The following is a 15588-nucleotide window of genomic DNA, read 5'->3' on the forward strand; positions in this document are numbered from 1 at the left end:
TACTAAAGACTTCAGGAATATAGAAATTCTTTAATTCCTAGAAGTCACTGGAGACTCAAGACAAAAAAATATTCTTCAAAAATGAAAGTGATGAATGTAAAAAGAATTAAGGAAAAGATGATACCAGTAGTTTATCTTATCCCTTCTGAGACCGGAGGTGGAATTTCAATGAGGATAAAGAATATATATGTCATCTTGTTTATATTTTAAGCTAAAATGAAGAGTAGGTTGTTAATCCTCACATATAAACATCAAAGATAAAGTCCCAGGCTATGTGAATGTTCTCACGTGAGAAAACAGAGCTATCTCAGTTTTTGTTTGTACATTTTCCAACAAAATGTCTGCAGAATAATCAAAAAACTTTAATGAAAACAAACTTTTCTGATAGATTCTTTTGGCTAGCATGCATTAGAACTCAATTCCTCTATTATCTTTCTTTATCATAGAGTAATATGAAAATCAGAAGCCTAGCCACATTTAGTAAAATAGAACTTTCATAGTGTTACATAAAATTTCTTGGAAGATTTTAGTAGGAAGACATTCTTCATTTCTAGAAACAGTTATATGAAAATTGCAGTAGCAGATCTTAGGCTGATTCCTTATAACATAGTGCCATCTAGAGATTAAAGCTGATGTTGCTACAAGCTACATTAACCACAGCTAGCTTCTATTAATAAACGACATTACATTTTATAGCTGATAAGTTCAGTAGGGTACATCTATAGGGTGTACATTTGAAACACATTAATGAGCATATACACAAACGAGGGCTTCTCAGGTGGTGCTAGTGGTAAAGAATCTGCCTGCCAATGCAGGAGACATAAAAGGTGCAAGTTTGACCCCTGGGTCAGGAAGATGCCCTGGAGGAGGGCATGGCAACCCACTTCAGTATTTTTGCCTGGAGAATTCCATGGACTGAGGAGCCTGGCAGGCTACAGTCCACAGGGTCATAGAATCAGACACAACCGAAGTGACTTAGCACACACGCACGCATACATGAACAAAGTTTTAGCTGGGACACTGACATCTGCTAATTGCATTGAGTGGCCTCTCCAGGTGGGAGTCCATTCATGTGCTAATATGTCTAATGTGTCTAGTTTAGTGACACACTGTAGCACTGAGGAAAATTACATGGGATTGTAAGAATATGCATTTGATTAGATGTCTCCCTAGTGGCTCAGACGGTAAAGCAACTGCCTACAATGAGGAAGACCCAGGTTCAATCCCTGGGTCGGGAAGATCCCCTGATGAAGGAAATGACAACACACTCCAGTACTCCTGCCTGGAGAATCCCATGGACGGAGGAGCCTGGTAGGCTACAGTCCATGGGGTCGCAAAGAGTTGGACATGACTGAGCGACTTCACTTTCTTTCTTTTTTCTGTAAGAAAATATAATTGCATTTCTTCAAGGAAGCAAGACAGTTTTTACCACAAATATGAAATTATATTAAGCACTTACTATGGGCCAGGCACTGTACTTACTATATGCATAAATTTCCTGAGGCTGCTATAGCAAATTAGCACACATTCGATAGCTTGTTGTTGTTCAGTTGCTCAGTCATGGCCCACTCTTTGTGACCCCACAGACTGCAGCACGCCAGGCTTCCCTTGTCCCTCATTATTTCCCGGAATTTGCAGAAACTCATGTCCATTGAGTTGGTGATGCCATCCAACCACCTCATCCATCCTCTGTCGCCCCTTTCTCCTCCTGCCCTCAATCTTTCCCAGAATCAGAGCCTTTTCCAACTAAGGCTTAAAATAACAGAAATGTATTCTATCATAGTTTTAAAGGCCAGCAGTTTGAAATCAAGGTGTAGGGAGGCTGTGCTCCCTCTGAAGCTCTAGGGAAGCAACCTTCCTTGCCTCTAAGCTTCGGGGAGCCGTCAGTACCCCCTGGATTCCTTGGCTTGTGGCAACATCACTACTGCTTTTGTCTTCATCTTCCCATCACCTTCTCCTTTGCGTGTCTTGCTGTGGCCTCAACACTCCAATCTCTCCAGTCTCTGCTTCGGTATTCACATTTCCCCCTCCTCTTTTGTCTGTGTGTCTTCTCTCTGTGCGTTTCTCCTGTGGGTCTATCTTAAGGACATTTCTCATTGGATTTAGGGCTCATTTCTACAATCCAGGGTGGTCCCCTCGTCTCAAGACTTTTAACTCCATCTGCAGAGAGCCCCTTTTTTTCCAAATAGGGAAATATTCACACATTCCAAACATTTGATATATCTTTTGGGGAACCATCATTCAACCCAATATACTATGTCTTTTAAAGAAAGGAAAGGAAATAGAGAGGTAAATGGCTACTACTTCAATAAGCTTACAGCACAATCAGAAAAAGGCTTGTGTGCATAGATAAACAATCTCCCAAATCAGGGCTTCTCAATATTGACATTTGGGACTAGATACTATTTGTTGTGGGGGGCTGTTCAACGCATTTTTCAAATGTTTAGCATTCCTAGCTTCTACTCATTAGATGCCAGTAGCACTGTCTTAGTCATGACTACTATAAATGGACATTGTCTCCAGACATTGCTAACTGCTCTGTGTGGAGTGAAACAGCCCTGGTTAAGAACAAGTCATCTAGGGAATTCCCTGGCAGTTCAGTGACTAGGACTTGGCACTTTCACGGCCAGGGTCTGTGTTCGGGCCCGGTTGGGGAATTAAGATCCTGCATGCCACACGTACTTCCGTGCTCAGTCGCTCAGTTGTGTATGACTCCTTGCAACCCCATGGGCCATAGCCTGCCAGGCTCCTCTGTCCATGGGATTTCCCAGCCAAGAATACTGGAGTAGGTTGCCATTTCCTCCTCTAGGAGATCTTCCCGATATAGGGATGGAAAACTATTTGCAAAGTATATATCAGATTAAGGGTTGATATTCAAAACATATGCAGAACTCATACAATGCAAGAGCAACAAAACAAATAACCTAACCAAAAAATGGACAGAAAACCTGAATAGACATTTTTTTCCAGAGGAGATACACAAACAGCCAACTGTTTGGGTGTACATCTGAAGGGAATGAAGTCATTATCTTGAAGATCTATCTGTACCCCCATATTCACTGCAGCATTATTCACAGTAGCCAAGATATGGAAACAACCTCAGTGGATGAACGGATGAAGAAAATGTGGTTATAAATACAATGGAATATTATTCAGACATGAGAGAAATGAAATCCTACCATTTGCAACAACACAGACGGACCTTGAGAGCATTAAGCTAAGTGAATTAAGTCAGACAGAGAAAGACAAATGCTGCATGATCTCACTTGCATTTGGAATCTACAAAAAAAAAAAAAAAGCCAAATTCACAGAAACAGAGTAGAATGGTGATGGCCAGGCCTGGGGGTTGGAGGAAAAGGGAAGATGTCAAGGGTACAGACTTCTAGTTATCAGATAAATACATTCTGGGCATCTGTTATTCAGAATGGTGACTGTAGTTAACAATAATATATTATTTACTTGAAAGTTGCTAAGAAAGTATATCTTAAATATTCTTGCCACACACATAAGAAAAAGCATAATTATGTGAAGAGATAGATGTTTTAACTAACCTTATTATTAGCAACCTTACTAAATCATTTTGCAATATATACATGTGTCAAGTCATCGCATTGTACACCTTAAACTTACATAATGTTACATGTCAATTATCTCTCAATAAAGCTGAGGTAGAGGGAACAGCAAGTCCTCTACATTATCATAAACAAATCTGATGGCACAAACGTTCAGAGGAGAAAGAAACCAAAATGGACTGGGATGGTTAAAGAAGTTTTCATGGAGGAAATAAAAAGTCACAGAAGAGAATACAGCACTTGGAATTGTGGAGGAGGCCATGGAAAGCGTTACTGGCTAACATCCTCTTACTGAGAGGCACTGTGAGCTTGTGAAGACCAAGAACCACACCTTATTTATCCTTTTTTTTTTTTTAAGTTTGTTTACTTAGGCCACTCTTCGTGGTATACAAAACCTTAGTTCTCTGACCAGGGATCGAACCCACATCCCTAGAGTGGAAGCAAGCAACCTTAACCACTGGACTGGCAGGGAAGTCCTGATACACCTTGTTCATCTTTATGTGTCAACCTCCTAAGCACAGTCCTTGGCACAGAGTAACTCTCAAAAATGTCTGTTGAATGAGTCCATGTTATTCACTCAGTTGTGACTGACTCTTTGTGATCCCATGGACTGTGGCCCTCCAGGCTCCTCTGTCCATGGAATTCTCCAGGCAAGAATATGGGGATGGGTAGCCATTCCCTTCTCCAGGGGATCTTCCCGATCCAGGGATGGAACCTGGGTCTTCTGCATTGTATGGAGATTCTTTACCATCTGAGTCACCAGGGAAGCCCAAATGAATCCATGAGGTTAGATAAATAGATTGCAGTCAGAAGTGAAGGGTCTGAGATCATACACAAGGGAATTTTAAATTTATTTTGTTGGTGAAGGGGAAGTCTTGAAGGATTTTGAGGATCAAAGATAAACTGCATAAAGAAAGCAGTGGTATATAGAAAATATTGAAGAGGCCAGAAATACGATCAAGAAAGATCAGCTAAGAAATTATTAAAACAGTCTCACTGTGAAGTAATGAGTTCTGGGACCAAGATAATGACAGTGGGAATTAAAATGAGGTATCAATGACAAGAAGAAATAATTGTCAGCTTCTTATTACTGGATTTGGAGAAGATGGAGAAAAAAGGCATAAAGGAAAAATTTCAAGACAGGTTGAGTAAGGGAATAGAGTTTGTTCATTTGAGAAAAATTAAAAAGTCCAAAGTGGGAGAAAGATGATGAGGTTGAGATGAGTAGCTGTTCATGGAGATGCAAGGCATGTTTGTTTGTTTGTTTCAAGGTAACATCCAAAAAAGTGACTGTAGTTGAGAATGGAGCTAAATAAATATGAGATAATGTGATCAATTTTAGGACTTTGCTTGCTAGATACTACTCAAAGAAATTCATAAGACTTTTTGGATCACTAAAAAACAGTTCTTTTTGCAGAGATTTTGGAAGCAGTTTGTCTGAACTCAAAATCAGAAATTCTATTTCTAATCAATGACTCCCATATTGCTCTGAAAGGGCAGACAATTACAGATTAATGAATTATTCACACCCTAACGTGCCAGCCACTATTTCCACTGGATATTCTGACACTCAGGACAAAAAAAAAAAATTTTTAATCAACAGCTATTTTAACATGACAAACAAGTTTTATTTTTTAAAGTTTTTGTAGTAAAAGAAAAAAAGGACAGAAAAGACAAAATATTTTAAAAATCTGTTAAACAACTGGATTTTTTTCATTGTTGTCAATAGTTTACACAAACTGGTTATTAACAACTTGCAAAAATAACATACTTATTTTTAATTTTCTATTCTGTAATTTTTAGGCTTTAATCCTTTTTAACACTGTAATTTATCATATTTTTTGAGAGTGGACTGTTGTATAGTTAATTAAGAAAATAACTTAATTTAAAAAAAATATTCCCTAGGTTAGGATTTAGGGAATGAAGAATAGAGGCAACTCAAACTCCAAATGTGCCCTTAAAGAAAAAGGGAGCTTTTGTCAATTATGTAGGTTGTTATCTAATTACCTTACTATCTGTGTAGGAAAAACTTCACAATCATTATTTTGTATTTCTCTAATTAATATCTGGGTATATACACACTGAATTGTGGTGTTCAGTTCTGGAGAATAATTAAAAATAAGAATTAACTAGCAAATTCAGAACTAAAGCCATTGATTTTGTTGGACTTTATGATTAATTTGCCTTCTGTTTATTTTGCTAAAATCAGTCCCATGTAGCAATATCAAATAAGATGAGAAGCTGACTCAAAATAGTTTTATATTTAAATCCAAAAATCTAAATAAATAGAAAGCTTTTTCTAAAAAAAAAAAAAAATTCAGTGTTTCTTATAAAATCTCCCTAGTTGCATAATAAAGAGCTTTTCCCTCAAGAGCTACCGACTTGTCCAATTAATTAATTAACAGACAATAATTGAAATAAAAATGGTCATTATTATCACCATCCTCTTCTAGAATTTATCTGAATTTCAAGCATCACAAATAGACCCAGTTTCTGAAGACAAGCTTCACTGGGAACTCGAATATGTGTAAGAAGGTAACAGAGGCAGCCCTTGAGGTCTTGCAGTGCTTTGGTTAATCATTACAGGAGCCTTGTATTTTGTTTCTAGCGCCCTGGGTTTTATGTCCCAGAGCATTACTCCATGGTTAGCTTTGGGTGAGGAGAGGGTATTCCAGTAACCTGGGTTATTGTGAACTCGACTTCCCAGGTGGTTCAGTGGATAAAGAATCCATATGCAATGCAGGAGACACAGGAGACGAGGGTTTGATCCCTGAGTAGGGAAGATCTCCAGGAGGAGGAAATAGCAACCCACTCCAGTATTCTTGCCTGGGAAATTCCACAGACAGAGAAGCCTGGTGGGCTACATCCGTGAAATTGCAAAGAGCTAGACATGACTAAGCAACTGAGCATGCACACACACATCACCTCTTGATAAAAAGTTTAATTTTTGTAGGTCATTTATAAACAGAATTAATGAAAATTCTGAATAAATCTTGGCAGCTGATATTGAGGACATTCATTCATTTTATTCACCAGACATTTACTGAATGTCTGTTGTTTGCAGGTACATTTTAGGTATCCTCAAAATACAAATAAGAAAAATGCACTTCCAAGTTAATATTGGGCTTCCCTAGTGGCTCAGCTGGTAAAGAATCTGCCTGCAATGTGGGAGACCTGTGTTCGATCCCTGGGTTGGGCTGGGAAGATCCCCTGAAGAAGGGAAAGGCTACCCATTCCAGTATTCTGGCCTGGAGAATTCCATGGACTGTATAGTCCACGGGGTTGCAAAGAGTCGGACATGACTGAGCGACTTTCCCTTCACTTCACTTCAAGTTAATATTAAGATAAAGCCTGCAAATGTGTAACAGTGATGTAAATGAATGCACCCTGGGAATTAGAAAGACATTTTAAAGCAAGAGTGTGGACTCAAAGAAACATATACGATTGCTTCAACCAGTATATATTATTCATTAAAAGATTCTTTGGGGACTTCCCTGGTGGTCCAGTGGTTAAGAATCTGCCTTTTAATACAGGGGACGTGGTGCAATTAAGTCCACACCCTCAACTACTGAGCCTGCACATGGCACTAAGATGCAATGTAGCCAAATAAATAATAAATTTTTTCTTTAAAAAAAATTAACTTCTGCTCTAAAAATGGATGTATTTGGATCTCCAACAATGTTAGATTATGAACATTAAATATTCAATGCACAATATTTACACAAAGAACCCTAATAGTAAGAGAAAACAATTGTTTTGAGTCATAACAACATTAAAAAATTTTTCTAACACATATTTTATAAGGTATGGAAATAAACTTTTTATATCAAATAGAAAATCTGACACTTTTTATACACTAAAATATGGATCCTACTTTATAAGCATACCGTTTCATAAAAAATCAGGCTAATAAAAGACAATGGTAGCATATATAAAATGTCCATTGCCTTTCAAGTTGCAGGCACCCCAAAATATTAAGTAACAGCAAACTGAGAAAAATAAAAATAATCTCAAGCTTTCAATTTTGCAGAGAGAAAGAAAGAACTGGCAACATTTATCTTTTTATTTGAGACTATATATGATATGATAATGCTTAAGAGCAAAGAGTTTATAATCAGACAGACTTTTTATAAGCTGTCTGTGTTTAATCCACGGTTTAATTCTCAAGTCTCAATCTAGGGTTTAATTTTATCTAAGGGTTAGGTTTTGAAGTCAGTCAAGGAGATGAAAATAAAGTACATAAAATTTACCTTTGAAAACCCTTTGAGGATTGGGCCCCCTTGGAAAACAACATATTATCTCTTAATAAGTCATAATCACCAGTTTTCTTTGTGCCTTGTTTTTTTCATTCAGTTCAGTTGAGTCGCTCAGTCGTGTCTGACTCTTTGCAATCCCATGGAATGCTGCATGCCAGGCTTCCCTGTCCATCACCAACTCCCGGTGCTTATTCAAACTCATGTCCATCTAGTCAGTGATGCCATCCAACCATCTCATCCTGTCATCCCCTTCTCATCCTGCCTTCAGTCTTTCCCAGAATCAGGGTCTTTTCTAAAGAGTCAGTTCTTCGCATTAGGTAACCAAAGTATTGGAGCTTCAGCTTCAGCATCAGTCCTTCCAATGAATATTCAGGACCACTTTCCTTTAGGATTGACTGGTTTGATCTCCTCTCAATCCAAGGAACTCTCAAGAGTCCTCTCCAACACCACAGTTCAAAAGCATCAATACTTTGGCACTCAGCTTTCTTTATGATTCAATTCTCACATCCATACATGACTCCTGGGAAAACCATAGCTTTGACTAGATGGACCTTTGTTGGCAGAGTAATGTCTCTGCTTTTTAATATGCTGTCTAGGTTGGTCATAGCTTTTCTTCCAAGGAGCGAGCATCTTTTAATTTCATGACTGCAGTCACCATCTGCAGTGATTTTGGAGCCCCCCAAAATAAAGTCTGTCACTGTTTACATTGTTTCCCCACCTATTTGCCATGAAGTGATGGAACCCAATGACACAACCTTCGTTTTTTGAATGTTGAGTTTTAAGCCAGCTTTTTCACTCTCCTCTTTCACTTTCATCAAGAGGCTCTTTAGTTCTTCTTCACTTTCTGCCATAAGGGTGGTGTCATCTGCATATCTGAGGTTATTGATATTTCTCCCGGCAATCTTGATTCCAGCTTGTTCTTCATCCAGCCTAGCATTTTGCGTGACATGCTCTGCTTATAGGTTAAATTAGCAGGGTGACAATATACAGCCTTGACATACTCCTTTCTCAATTTGGAACCAGTCTGTTGTTCCATGTCCAGTTCTAACTGTTGTTTCTTGACCTGCATACAGATTTCTCAGGAGGCAGGTAAGGATATCTTTAAGAATTTTCCACAGTTTATTGTGATCCACACAGTCAAAGGCTTTGGCATAGTCAATAAAGCAGAAATAGATGTTTTTCTGGAATTCTCTTGCTTTTTCTATGATCCAACAGATGTTGGCAATTTGATCTCTGGTTCCTCTGCCTTTTCTAAATCCAGCCTGAACATCTGGAAGTTTACAGTTCATGTACTGTTAAAGCCTAGCTTGGAGAATTTTGAGCATTACTTTGCTAGTGTGTGAGATGAGTGCAATTGTGCGATATTTTTAACATCTTTTGGCATTGCCTTTCTTTGGGATTGGAATGAAAACTGACCTTTTCCAGTTCTGTGGCCACTGCTGAGTTTTCCAAATCTGCTGACATATTGAATGCAGCACTTTAACAGCATCATCTTTTAGGACTTGAATTCCATCACCTCCACTAGCTTTGTTCGTAGTGTTGCTTCCTAAGGCCAGGACCACTTGACTTCACAGTCCAGGATGTCTGGTCTAGGCAAGTGATCACACCATCGTGGTTATCTAGGTCATTAAGATTTTTTTTGTATAGTTCTTCAGTGTATTCTTGCCACCTCTTCTTAATATCTTCTGCTTCTGTTAGGTCCATACTGCTTCTGTCCTTTATTGTATCCAATGAAATGTTCCCTTGGCATCTCTAATTTTCTTGAAGAGATCTCTAGTCTTTCCCATTCTATTGTTTTCCTCTATTTCTTTGCATTGAGTATTCCTCTAGTTCTTTCATTAAGTACCCGATTAACTAGCCGGTGTGTGTTTAAGGATCACACTGTACAAAATAAGTAAACGCTAGACACTCGCTAACGTTAACTGGACTAGCAGGTGGGTTCATCCATAGTATTTAAATTGTCATTTTGCTTCCTATCTTCTTCCCTACAAGTATTAGGAAATTCACACAAGACTTTTCAGTATGTGTATATAATGTGATGGCACTGTAAACACTGATATGCTTCAATATTATTAAGACAATGAAACTAACATCTCTTTCTCAGAAATAATGAGGGAAATAAATGAGACTACAGGCTTCCCCAGTGGCTCAGGGGTAGTGAATCTGCCTGCAGTGCAGGAGCCTCAGGAGATGTGGGTTCTGACTTCTGGGTTGGGAAGACTCCTTGGGGCAGGGAATGGCTACTCACTCCAGTATTCTTGCCTAGAGAATCCCATGGACAGAGGAGCCTGGTTCATAGGGTCACAAAGAGTTGAACATGACTGAAGTGACTTAGCACACATGCATGCAAATGAGATGTGCCAATCACATGTAATAAATTACAGTATCTTTTATTCAGCAAATACATGAGCAAAGTATCACTCTTCAACTTTGAAGGCAGGGGCAAAGGTTTTCCAACCCCCAAGCACAAGTAGCCCCGACAATGCTATTTTCTTAAGGGAACAGTGTGATCCATCTCATGTTTTAGAAGGATGTGCTAATATAGTTGCTGTTGGTGTTTCCAGATCTATTCTTTCCCTTCTCCACACTGCTGTGCCCTGAAAGGCCAACCATTATGGACTGCATTCATTGGGCTCCCTGACTTGCAGTTTGATCAATAAAAGTCATGGGCAAGGCACTGAAGGGAAGAGGGTCTGAAATCAGTATCTGTTTCCCTCCAGGCTGTGGATCAGCAACAACTGTATTTCTTAGCTGCTGCTGTTTAGTGCTTCACCAGGGGATTTTACCTACCCAGGGATTGAACCCGTGTCTCCTGCATTGGTAGGCGGATTCTTTACCACTGAGCCACCTGGGAATTTCATGTTTCTCTACCAAAGGCCATAGCTTTTGTGATCTGGCTTCCTACCACTAGGACTCTCTCTCTTTCTCCTGCTTTTGGGAGATGATTCTTACCCTGGCCCCTACAGGTAACGGCTCCCTGTTGTTGCATGGAGGATGGATTGGAAGGGAAGAAGATGGGAAGTGGGGAGATTACTAGAAAATACTTGCAGACAGGAAATAATGAGGATCTGATCGAATCGGTGGAAAGTGGGCCAGAGAAAACAAGACAGAGATAACATGCACTTAGAATATATCTAGTATAGGATAGAAAAGAAATTGTAACTCACTGGATGAAAGAGCAGGGGAGAGAGTCAGTCCAGGAGGACTCCCAGGGATCTTGCTTCAGCAAACATATGAAGATTGATGCCATTCACAGAGATGGGAAGTGATACTTTCTGATTTGCTTTTTTCCCTTAATTTCTGTTATCACTCACTGGGAAATGGATTGTTTGCTTCTTTGAGATATCTCATATTTTATACAGCACTTACTAGGATCCCACCTACTCTCCTTTATTGGACTGTGAAAATTATTTGGGTATATGGCTTTATTTTTGAGTAGTCAAAAATTGTTGTTGTTGTTTAGTCACTAAGTTGTGTCCGACCATTTTATGACCCATGAACTATAGCCGACCAGACTCCTTTTCCCATGGTATTTTCCAGGCAAGAATACTGAAGTGGTTGCCATTTCCTTCTCCAGGGGATCTTCCCAGACCAGGCATCAAACCTGTGTCTCTTGTGCGGGCAGCCGGATTCTTTACCACTGAGCCACCTGGGAAGCCTAGTCAAAAATTAGAGCACTCTATTTTAATTAAAAAGAATTTTAAACAGCTCTATTGAGATAAAATTGACATAAACTATGTTTTTTCAAGCATACAAGATGTTAAGCTTTGACATATGTATACTTGTGAACCATCACTACAAGCAAAATAATTAACATATACACAACCACTCAAACTTTCCTGTTGGCTTTTTGTAATCCCTCCTTCACACACCCCTTCCCACAGCCCTCCCTACTCCAGACCCAGGCAACAACTATCTGCTTTCTGTCTCTATACAGTAGGATATAATTTGAAGAAATGTATATAATCTTTATATATTTATATTTACAAATAAATACATGTATGGATTTACATAAATAGTCCATGTGTTTTTTTTCCTGGTTTCTTTCACTCCGCCTAAGTATTCTGAGATTTATCCATACTGTGGTATGTATTCCTGTAGTTTGTGTAGTTTTTCATTGTATGAACATACCATGATTGTTCATATTCGCCTGTTGACAGATACTGGTGTCGTCTCCAGGACTTCATATATAGATTTATCAAGTCTTTTTTGAGTGTGCGTGCAGCACATGGGATCTTAGTTCTCTGACCAGGGATTGAACCCACATCCCCTGCACTGGAAACACAAGAGCCTTAACCACTGGACCACCAGGGAAGTCCCCTAGATATATCATTTTAATGAAAGTGATTATATTTCTACATAAACTCCTAATCCTGCCACAGAAATTAGCAAATGCATATACCTCAAGAATCTAAAAATAAAAACATAAGAAAACTGGGCCTCCAAAAAAGCTGTTACTATTTTGTGTTTTTATGGCTTTTTGTTTTTAAACAAATTGAATTTGTGTACATCCTGCACTGATTCATTCTAAATAAAAACTAAAAAAAAACAAAACAAAAACATGCCATCATCCATTTGCTTTAAGGACACAATAAACTAAATAAAAAAAAATCCTGATCATGGTTTATATTACTTTTAATCTTATATCTAGCACTATATCCACACTGAGTACTATACTCAACAGAAAACTCACTGTTTTCTTTTAATCCAGTGACAAGGAAAGAGTGGACAAAAACATAAGGATATCATCAAAATACAGAGAAAGTAAGAATGAAAAATGTATTTAATCAAATTTGTAGGCTTTGTAAATTTTTTGGGCCTAAAGATTGAGAAATCATTTCAATACTAATATTGAACTTCAGTGTAACTTTGCATTATACCGTCCCTCAATGTCTAGACTGCTCTTGATATTTCTGAAGTTTTATTTAGATTTCCAACTCCTTTTGCTGTAATAGTTATCTTGAGATTATTCTATACAGAATCATATATCTGGGGAAAGTCATACTTGTTTTAAACAAGCATTTTCTTCTCTATGGTTTTCAGAGTGATTTTCATGTGTTCCTGAAGGGGAATGAAAAACAGTCATCCCTCCAACAGGAAGCCTGGAGAAACATCCAGCTCAGCTCTGTGGTCATGCACAGCTTCCTGTTACATTCCAGGAATTGCTCTTGGGTGTAAACAATCATCTTCCAGGGACAGGCCTTGGGTATCACTCTCAACTGTAGAGCATAATCTGGCTATTGCTGTTAAATTCATTCTATAGAGTAGGATGTCTCCAGTTGCTGAATATGTCAAACCCTTGTCTGGCTCATTCTAGTGATCATTACTTTTAGGAAAGCAGAATGCATTATTGATAGGAGTCTATGCATCTTTTCCTCCAAATAAAACACTCTTTGACTGATTGTTTCACCATATTGAAAAGTGTGTTTGAAAGAAGGATTTCCACAAGAGTTTTACGCTTTCTAGCATCTGCCAACAATAAACATAATAATAAATAAGGACCTGCCTATAAAAATGCCCACAGCATTATCAGAATATGAGGATATTTGAGAAACTGCTCAAAAATGAAACACAACTTTCTAATAATATATTAGGTTAGTCAGGACTTAAGACTCAACTGCATAAACCTAAAATCTATACTCAATGACTAGATAGAAATGCATATGAGACACAAGAGTTAATCCCAAAGTTGATTAAGAGTGTCAGGTGAGTTGTCCAATACGAGGGCTACCAGACATGTGTGGCCATGTCAATGTGAATGTAAATTAATTAAAATAGAATAAATATTTCAATTGCTTGGTCTCACCAACCACAGATTTCAAATGCTTAATAACCATATACGGCTAGTGGTTGTAATAGTATACAGCAAACATATAGAGCGTTTCTAGCATCACAGAAAGTTCTGTTGGCCAGGGACAGTGTTCAAAATACAATACACAAAGAAAGATGAAAGGAACTCAGATTTTTGCTCTCAGAAAAAAAAGGAATGGGGGACTTGCACCATATGAACAATTTTTCTGCTGTTTCTAAACATTTGAAAAATTTGAGTGAGTCAGGTTTTTTAAACTAAATTGATTAGAAGTTCTAACTATCATTACATAGCAAAACTAGATTTTATGGGATTTTAACCATATTTAATTTGGGGCATATTTTTAAAAAAATTTTTTTAAATAGGTACATTTTTACAGGACGATAAAAGAAACCACAACAAATTATAATTTTAAAAAGCTGACAAACAATAGAAATTCAAAACTAGCATTTTTAGTGACTGTCTAGCACATCTTTATATACCCTAGATTTTGTTTCTTCATATGACAATATTTTGATATCATTTTATAGAGAGAGAATAGACAATTATAGTGTGGTTAATTATCAGTTAAAATTTGTTTTTTATCATTGAAGTTAGAATGCATAAAAACATGTGACTTCACACAGCCACACATTTTTTCCTTTAGTACTTTCAAGTTGCTGCTGCTGCTAAGTCGCTTCAGTTGTGTCCAACTCTGAGTGACCCCATAGACGGCAGCCCACCAGGCCCCACCATCCCTGGGGTTCTCCAGGCAAGAACACTGGAGTGGGTTGCCATTTCCTTCTCCAGTGCATGAAAGTGAAAAGTGAAAGTGAAGTCGCTCAGTTGTGTCTGACTCTTCATGACCCCATGGACTGCAGCCCACCAGGCTCCTCCGTCCATGGGATTTTCCAGGCAAGAGTACTGGAGTGGGGTGCCATTGCCTTCTCCAATTTGCAAGTCTGTGCCCTACAAATAGATATTCTGTAAATTCTCCCTTGTGTAATTCCCAATAGAAAGGAAAATTATAGGTGATAAATTAATAATTTTATTTTTTTAACTTTTTATTTTGTATTGGAGTATAGCCAATTAACAATATTGTGATAATTTCAGGTGAACAGCAAAGGGATTCAGCCATACATACACATGTATCCATTCTACCCAAACTCCCCTCCCACCCAGGCTGCCACATAACATTGAGCAGCGTTCTCTGTGCTATACAGTAGCACCTGGTTTGTTATCCATTATAAATATAGCAGTGTGTACACGTCCATCCCAAACTCCCTAAGTATCCCTTCCCTCTATCCTACCTGTGAAAACCATAAGTTCATTCTTATAAGTCTGTGAGTCTCTGTTTTGTAATTTTATTTGTATCATTTCTTTTTAGATTCCACATATAAGGGATGTCATACACTGTTTCTCCTTCTGTCTGACATACTTCACTCAGTATGACAATCTCTAGGTCCATCGATGTTGCTGCAAATGGCATTATTTCATTATTTTCAATCCATGAGTAATATTACACTGTATATAAGTACCACATCTTCTTTATCCATTCCTCTGTCAATGCACACTTAGGTTGCTGTTTCCATGTCTTGGCTGTTATAAACAGTGCTGCAATGAATATTGAGGTGCATATATCCTTATATCCTTTCAGAGCATGTTTTCCTCTGGATATATGCCCAGTTGTGGGATTGCAGAATCTATTTTTAATGAACCTCCATACTGTTCTCCATAGTAGCTGTACCAATTTACATTCCCACTAACAGAGTAGGAGGGTTCCCTTCTCTCTACACCCTCTTATTATTCATGGATTTTTTGATGAAAGCCACTCTGGCCGGTGTGCAGTGACATCTCATTGCAGTTTTGATTTGCCTTTATCTAATAATTAGGAATGTCGAACATCTTTTCATGTGCCTCTTGGCCCTCTGTATGTTTTCTCTGGAGAAATGTCTATTTAGGTCTTCTGACC

General features: G+C 38.2%; 1 long non-coding RNA gene across 6 annotated transcripts in view; it reads right to left on the reverse strand.

Annotated features, from left to right (window-relative positions):
• The window catches only part of LOC145530205 (uncharacterized), a 441959-nt gene that overhangs the window by 387876 nt on the left and 38495 nt on the right, over positions 1 to 15588 (reverse strand). The window contains exon 3 of one of the 6 annotated variants that reach the window (XR_014071557.1): positions 6501 to 11486. The exons of the other annotated variants lie outside the window; for them this stretch is intronic. This is a non-coding gene — a long non-coding RNA (uncharacterized LOC145530205). Of the gene's footprint in view, positions 1 to 6500; positions 11487 to 15588 lie in introns of those variants that run through there. 6 annotated transcript variants of the gene reach the window in all.

This window comes from Giraffa tippelskirchi, chromosome 12 (assembly GCF_054371585.1).
Source record: "Giraffa tippelskirchi isolate mGirTip1 chromosome 12, T2T-mGirTip1v1.2.pri, whole genome shotgun sequence".
Lineage (NCBI taxonomy): Eukaryota > Metazoa > Chordata > Mammalia > Artiodactyla > Giraffidae > Giraffa > Giraffa tippelskirchi.